An 8,524-nucleotide genomic window follows, 5' to 3' on the forward strand; every position below is an offset into this window, starting at 1 on the left:
TAGACTATAGACTAGACTATAGACTAGACTATAGACTAGACTATAGAATAGACTATAGACTAGACTATAGACTAGACTATAGACTGGACTATAGACTAGACTATAGACCAGACTATAGACTAGACTATAGACTAGTCTATAGAGTAGACTATAGAGTAGACTGTAGACTAGACTATAGACTAGACTATAGACTAGACCATAGACTAGACTATAGACTAGACTATAGACTAGACTATAGACTAGAGTGCAGACTAGACTACAGACTAAACTACAGACTAGACTATAGACTAGACTATAGACTAGACTATAGACTAGACTATAGACTAGACTATAGACTATACTATAGACTAGACTATAGACTAGATTATATACTAGTCAATAGACTAGACAATAGATTAGGCTATAGACTAGATTATAGACTAGATTTTAGACTAGATTATAGACTAGACTATAGACTAGACTATAGACTAGACTATAGACAAATTATAGACTAGATTATAGACTAGACTATAGACTACACTATAGACTAGACTATAGACTACACTATAGACTAGACTAGACTAGACTATAGACTATAAACTAGAATATAGGCAGGACCATAGGCTTTAGACTAGACCACAGGCACTATAGACTGTAGAACTAATATGTAGTAAAATATATCAAACATTGTTACGTTATCTTAAGAGGGTGTTTTTTTGTTCACACATGGAAACAGCCATATAATATTTAAAAGTCTATTCAGAAAAAAGTAAACATAAGAAAGTCAACAATGTATTTTGAAAAAATGTAAATAAAACTATTTTCCTTTTAAAATATCTGACCATAGATTATTTTTTTACTTTACACATGAGCACATAAAATTTTTTATTGAAAAAGGAATGTGCTGACTATAAATATACATACATACAGACATTGACTGGAAACAAACTGCACATACAAAAGCGTATTCGTCCATATAGCGCCAGAAATTGTTTTTAAGTTTCTCACCAGCAAGTTTATTGTTAAAATTGCGACTTGGTGCAACTAACAGGATAAAACTTTGTGGGAAAAAAAGTTACACGACACTAAAAAAAAACGTATAAAAATTAACATAACAGTTAGGTGGTAGCCAGTATTCTTTGTTTTATTGTAAAAAATGTATAGTTAAAAAGAATACAGTTAAAAACAGCAGTCATAATGTTCATAATAAAAAGGTGTTGGTAGTGTTGTTGTACTACTACCTGCACCTAAGCAATACATGGTGTTTATACTTGCCAAGCACACATGTTTTTAAACCAAGACGCATATACGAACAAGTGAGAAGGAATAAATGAAAAATGAAGCAATGACAACAAAACTGAGATTTGTTTTGAGCCCATGATGTCGCAAATATCCGATGGGCTTGTTTACATATTTTTTTGTTTAATTTGCTTTTTACATATACATATATTTGTTTTATTCAGACCAATAGGGGTGGGCTCTGAGATAAAAGAAAAGTTTTACTGTAAATATTGTCTACCACTGTGTATGCAGATGCTGTAGCTGTTCATAGATACATGACGCAGTTATACATTTTTACATACATCTGTAGACATGAATGACCGAGCTAAAAAAACAAAAATGATTTTGTAATTTAATATGAACTTGTTTTTTATAAAAGACCAAAGTACTTGTGTAGTAAAGTATGTGATGAGAATTTTTAATTATATGTATCTATATCTGTTCGAAATTGTTATTATCTCCTTCATCACTGTAGTGGGAGGTATTAGTTTGTGCTGATGTTTGTAGCATCCAAAAATATTGGATATACACTTAACTTGAAGTATACCAATCGTTTCAAAATCACCTCCTGAGTCGATTTAACTATGTCTGTCTGTCCATCCTTTTTTCTGTCTATGAGTATAGCTAGTGTGCACGCTACATGTAGCAATTTAAGTTTCTCAAGACAATTTGATGATATTTGTCACATACTCTTTTTTTTGACCCAAGGACGAACTCTACTGACTATACATTCATATTTGTATTCCTATTAGTATAGAATTTTGTCGGGACATCACAGCGAATATTGAATATATAGCAATATGGAACTTTCTGATAAATTTAAGTCTTGGCCATAAACTAAAAGTACACTTGTCTACATACAGTATCAAAAAAGCCACCAATCTATCCATCAGTCTGTCCGTCCTTTCCTTTAATTGATTTTCCTAATTACGTTTCGGTTTTCTAAACCATCAAACTTTGGAAGGTATCTTTACAAAACAAGTAAGAGTGCTATATTCGGCTGTACCAAATCTTACCACCATAGTGTATTTAAAACATATTAGTTTTTTAATTTTTTTTCCGACAACATTAATATTACGCCAAGAGCAAAACAAAATGAATAACAACAACTCTTAACGAAATATAAAACAAAATACACAAAGCATCTAATCCAACAAAAATCTAAACATACATAACGAAAAACACAGAAAAACAAAAACAAAATAAACAACGCAATAAAACCAACCTACTTCCAAATATACGAACAGAATTCACAAAAACAAAACAAAATACGCAACTCAATCACGCCAACAGCATTCAAACATACAAAACGAAATACACAGCTGAAAAACCAAATACATCGACACACACGTGTACATATTTTTCTTATTTAACAAAGCATGAAAAAATATGACATTTTTGATGAAATTTTCATAGGTTGTCTCGGATTTTTGCTCATATCTCCGTTATTTACCCACCGATTTTGCTGATTTTAAATAGCGATCTTCTCGAAAGCATGTCTAATAGAATTATTGAAGATTCAGATCTCGCCGATTTCTGGGATCATCAAAAAACTGATTTCAACAAACACATAGACGGACGGATAGACAGGCAGACAGACAGACGGACAGACGGACAGACAGACGGACATAGCTTAATCAACTCCGCTACCGCTATAAGGATCCAGAATATACATACTTTATGGGGTCGGGAAATTATATTATAGAAATTACAAAGGGAATGACAAACTTATATATACCCTTTTCACGATGGTGAAGGGTAGCGATCTTCTCGAAAGCATGTCTAATAGAATTATTGAAGATTCAGATCTCGCCGATTTCTGGGATCATCAAAAAACTGATTTCAACAAACACATAGACGGACGGATAGACAGGCAGACAGACAGACGGACAGACGGACAGACAGACGGACAGACAGACGGACAGGCGGACAGACAGACGGACATAGCTTAATCAACTCCGCTACCGCTATAAGGATCCAGAATATACATACTTTATGGGGTCGGGAAATTATATTATAGAAATTACAAAGGGAATGACAAACTTATATATACCCTTTTCACGATGGTGAAGGGTATAAAATATGTTTGTATAAAAAACAAAAAGTTTCCTATATAAATATTCAAGTCTATTTATCTGTCCAGCTAATAGGTTGGTAAATGACCTTCGGCACATTTCTTAAAATAATTTGATGAACTTAAAATCTGGTCCTTTAATATAACTTTTCCCATTATAACAGGTTCTATTATACTAATACTGTCACAACTAAATTATCGAGCTTTTTTGGCAATACGATGATATGTCAAGACAGAAAATAATCTATTGAATTTTAAATTATTTTTATTTAAATTTGTGTATTTATATTGCAAATGATTATCTATGTAAATAGAAGTCAAAGTGTCAACGACCATGTTATTTTTTTTTTTTTTTGTGAATTCATATGAAATATTTAATGATTATTTTATTAGTTTGGCATAATCTTCTTTCAAAATGGCTCAACTTCAAGTTTTTTTAAGGAATTTAAATTAAAAAAAAAAAATAACGAAAAATAAAAATATTCGTATGATTAATATTTATGTACTGAACATTGAAGCGTATGAGTATTATTATTAAACAAATTTTAGAGCGTATGATTATTATTATGTAGTTTGAAACTAATAAATTTTAAATTGTTTGTTTTCTTTTAGAACTAACGAACCGTAATGATAATGCCCATCATAGAAGAAAATCAAAATTTTTGTCTAAAATTAAAACAAATCTTGACAATACAAGTACAACTTTTTGCCGTCAACAATATAACAAAAATATAAACAAGAAACTAATTAAAATGCAATTTAAATTAACAAAACAACAAGAACGAAAAAAGTTTCATTATAAACGTCAACTTAAGCAGCAGCATACTAAAAAAAATCAGCAATAAAAATTTACATACCAACAACTATTAACAGCGGCATAATATAGTTAAAGTTTGTACAAAATTTAATTTTTTTATAAAAAAGAACAAGTAAAAACAATATAGTGAAAGAAAGTAGAGAGAAAAAAATCATCTAAATGGAATACAGAATAAAATAAATTGTAGCTGCATCTAAATGAAGTTAACAATCTGTCAATTTGGTAAATTGTTTCTGCTGTTGACAGCCTTTTTCTTCGTAACAAAATCCTTTAAAATACTTGCTGTTGACGCTGCTGCTACTGCCTCTACCTTTGTTACCCCTAGTCCTATTAATAACAAAACTCTTACAGTTACTATAGAAACTAGTGTGAAGACAGATGCTATTGGCAGTTTAAAGTCTTCTAATACCAATGCTCTAGTTCAACAGGACATTGAGCGGAAATTTGAAATAGTTACACAACAGCCAACGACTAAATCAATAACAAAAACTAACAACAAGAACACCAAAAGCAATAAGGTGAAAAGCCAAGTTTATGAAGAAAAACAACAACTACAACATCAAACACTCATAAATAATACATACAACGTTTTATCAAATAAAGTGGGGAAAAGTTAGAAAATATTACATTAAAAGGAAATGAAAATGAAAATCAAACAAAAACAACAAAAACATTGCCTACAACAAAAATATTTGATTTACCAGCAACAACTAAACTGCAACAGCCTGTTGTAAATGGATTATTGGCAAAACCTTACAACACTCAACCAAATGCCAATAATGTTAAATACAATAATAATGAAAATCATGTTCATGACGATGATGATGACGATGAGTATGTCAAAATTAAGTCAAATGTATCAAGACAAATGTCAGACACAATACAAAGCTCATCAACCACACATGTGACACATTTAAATCACATACACTCTGGCCAAACAGCAAACAATGAATTTGTATTACAACAAACTAAAATAAAACAACAAAAGCGCATAAAACCTCAATTCAACAAACAACCTTTATTACGATCATCGACATCATCATCGCCGTCGTACTCATCAGCAGTAGCCGCAATAAAATTAAAAACACAGTGACTTCAGCTTCAACTTCATTACTACCCCTAAGATCACAATATAATCAACAGCAACAAGACTACACATCATTCGATTTAAGCCAGCATCCATTAGGCAACAATCACAACAACTAGAGCATCAACAAACATCCTCTAAAATAACAGCGTCAGCTCAAATTGTTCCCTCATTGTCGTCATCATCAACATCAGCATCATCATCGGGAAGCGTGTGGGTATTTTAATGCCTTCCCGTCTGCTAAATAGAATGTATGTGCAACAGGGTTTTCGTAATTTTGTGGAATTTTTCCAAGTGAACTTGAACAATGTCAGTGTTGATTTTATACCAGATGATGGTAAGTATCTATAAATATATATTTTTTGCTTTTTTATATCTTTGTTGTGTTTACGTGCTCATTTTTAATTTTTATTATTTTAAGAAAAAAGTTTTTATTTTTTTCTAGTTCAGTTCTAGATCAGTTCTAGTTCAGTTCTAGTTCAGTTCTAGTTCAGTTCTAGTTCAGTTCTAGTTCAGTTCTAGTTCAGTTCTTGTTCAGTTCTAGTTCAGTTCTAGTTCAGTTCTAGTTCAGTTCTAGTTCAGTTTTAGTTCAGTTCTAGTTCAGTTCTAGTTCAGTTCTAGTTCAGTTCTAGTTCAGTTCTAGTTCAGTTCTAGTTCAGTTCAGTTCTAGTTCAGTTCTAGTTCAGTTCTAGTTCAGTTCTAGTTCAGTTCTAGTTCAGTTCTAGTTCAGTTCTAGTTCAGTTCTAGTTCAGTTCTAGTTCAGTTCTAGTTCAGTTCTAGTTCAGTTCTAGTTCAGTTCTAGTTCAGTTCTAGTTCAGTTCTAGTTCATTCTAGTTCAGTTCTTAGTTCAGTTCTAGTTCAGTTCTAGTTCATTCTAGTTCAGTTCTAGTTCAGTTCTAGTTCAGTTCTAGTTCAGTTCTAGTTTCAGTTCTAGTTCAGTTCTAGTTCAGTTCAGTTCATTCTAGTTCAGTTCTAGTTCAGTTCTAGTTTCAGTTCTAGTTCAGTTCTAGTTCAGTTCTAGTTCAGTTCTAGTTCAGTTCTAGTTCAGTTCTAGTTCAGTTCTAGTTCAGTTCTAGTTCAGTTCTAGTTCAGTTTCTAGTTCAGTTCTAGTTCAGTTCTAGTTCAGTTCAGTTCTAGTTCAGTTCTAGTTCAGTTCTAGTATTCTAGTTCATTCTAGTTCGTTCTAGTTCAGTTCTAGTTCAGTTCTAGTTCAGTTCTAGTTCAGTTCTAGTTCAGTTCTAGTTCAGTTCTAGTTCAGTTCTAGTTCATTCTAGTTCAGTTCTAGTTCAGTTCTAGTTCAGTTCTAGTTCAGTTCTAGTTCAGTCTAGTTCAGTTCTAGTTCAGTTCTAGTTTTCAGTTCTAATTCAGTTCTAGTTCAGTTCTAGTTCAGTTTTCTAGTTCATTCTAGTTCAGTTTTAGTTCAGTTAAGTTCATTTCTAGTTCAGTTCTAGTTCAGTTCTAGTTCAGTTCTAGTTCAGTTCTAGTTCAGTTCTAGTTCAGTTCTAGTTCAGTTCTAGTTCAGTTCTAGTTCAGTTCTAGTTCAGTTCTAGTTCAGTTCTATTTCAGTTCTAGTTCAGTTCTAGTTCAGTTCTAGTTCAGTTCTAGTTCAGTTCTAGTTCAGTTCTAGTTCAGTTCTAGTTCAGTTCTAGTTCAGTTCTAGTTCAGTTTAGTTTTAGTTCATAGATTTTCTCGTAGCCAACGTGAGAACAATGTACCTCATAACGACGTCAATCTAGAGTCTGTGTATTTCATTTATTTAAACATTTACCCATGCAGAAATAAAAATAAATAGTTTGCTTTTACAACAATAAAAGTGTATGCATAATGGAAGTGTAGTCGACAAAAAAGTAAAGAATAAAAGAACTACATAAATCTCTAATGATTGTGATAACGATGATGATGTTTTCGGTATTGTATATTTAATAGTCTTCAAAATGTTGCTCTAAATATATTTAAAAAAAGAAAAACATTTCATAAAATTTTGTTGAACTCTGAGTTATTTGTTGCACTTTAGTATGTTTGAATAAATGACTGCCTGACAGGTTGTACTGCACGGACTGACTGACTATCAAAGTAGGCAAAATGCCATATAAGTTTGTTGAGGTTTTTCTCTTCTTCTTTTTTATGCATTGTTGCTGTTTAGTTTATATTTTCCTGTACAAAAATGAAAAGAAAAATGCAAAAAAAAAAAAAAAAATAATAACTTGTAAAATGTAAAGGTAATATAACCAGAAATTTGTTGTTAAAATTATGATGGCCTTTTTATTACTGCTTAAGGGGAAAAGAATGACGGAAAAGTATATTTTTTAACTTGTATAGTAACCTTGAGTATTTAGTAAAAAAAATTCTATATAAGAGAATGAAATGTGTGGAATTACAGATTTTATTTGAACATAATTTTCTGAAGAAATACACAATTTATTATTTAGAAACCATATTTTAACAATTAAAAATGTTATATGTAATCCATATCGCTAAGATGTAAGAGACTAAGTAGTAAGAAAACTTCCCGTGTGTCTACAAACATTTTCTAATAATAAAATAGGTGTGTAAATTAAAGTTAATCACTATTTCTATGAAAAGATTTTTACAGTAGATATTGATTACAATTTTTAAAATATTCACTCTATAAAAACTTTCCCATTGGCTACTTTTTCTTTATTATAACTAATTTTTACAGCATTTTAATAATTAAGTATATTAATCATACGCTATGTTGTACCATATTTCAAAATATACTAGCAGTTGTTGCTTTATTCTTTTGACGCTGTAGTGTTAGATTTTATGTTAAAACTTTTTAAGGTTTCTTTTATTAAAAAAAAATATAAATATATAAAGAAAGGCAACGATCTCGTACGCTATAAACCACTGAATAAATATTACGTTCTAGAATTTTTTTAAGCATGATACAAACTGAAGTAAGCTATAAAGAAAGTAGGAGATATGTAAACATATTGAAGACTTAAGAAAAAATAAACAATAACAAATAAAGCAACAAGAACTTTAGAAAACAACGTCCACAGATTTAAGACTACAGCATTATAAAGCTTTATCTACCCCCATTGTTATTGATTGTTACCAATATATTTTTCTGCACTTGCCACTCGCACAACACATCCAGCGTCATAAAAAGATTAAGTAGAAAAGAGGGAATGGAGAAAAGAAAAAGTTTCAGTTTAGTTCCAGATCAGTTCTAGTTCAGTTCTAGTTCAGTTCTAGTTCAGTTCTAGTTCAGTTCTAGTTCAGTTCTAGTTCAGTTCTAGTTCAGTTCTAGTTCAGTTCTAGT

At 31.1% G+C, this 8,524-nt stretch overlaps 1 protein-coding gene across 4 annotated transcripts in view; it reads right to left on the reverse strand.

Moving 5' to 3' along the window:
• The window catches only part of LOC111685298, a 114,134-nt gene that overhangs the window by 73,566 nt on the left and 32,044 nt on the right, over positions 1-8,524 (reverse strand). The window lies entirely within an intron of this gene.

The sequence above is a fragment of the Lucilia cuprina genome, chromosome 4 (genome assembly GCF_022045245.1).
Source record: "Lucilia cuprina isolate Lc7/37 chromosome 4, ASM2204524v1, whole genome shotgun sequence".
In the NCBI taxonomy this organism is placed as follows: Eukaryota; Metazoa; Arthropoda; class Insecta; order Diptera; family Calliphoridae; genus Lucilia; species Lucilia cuprina.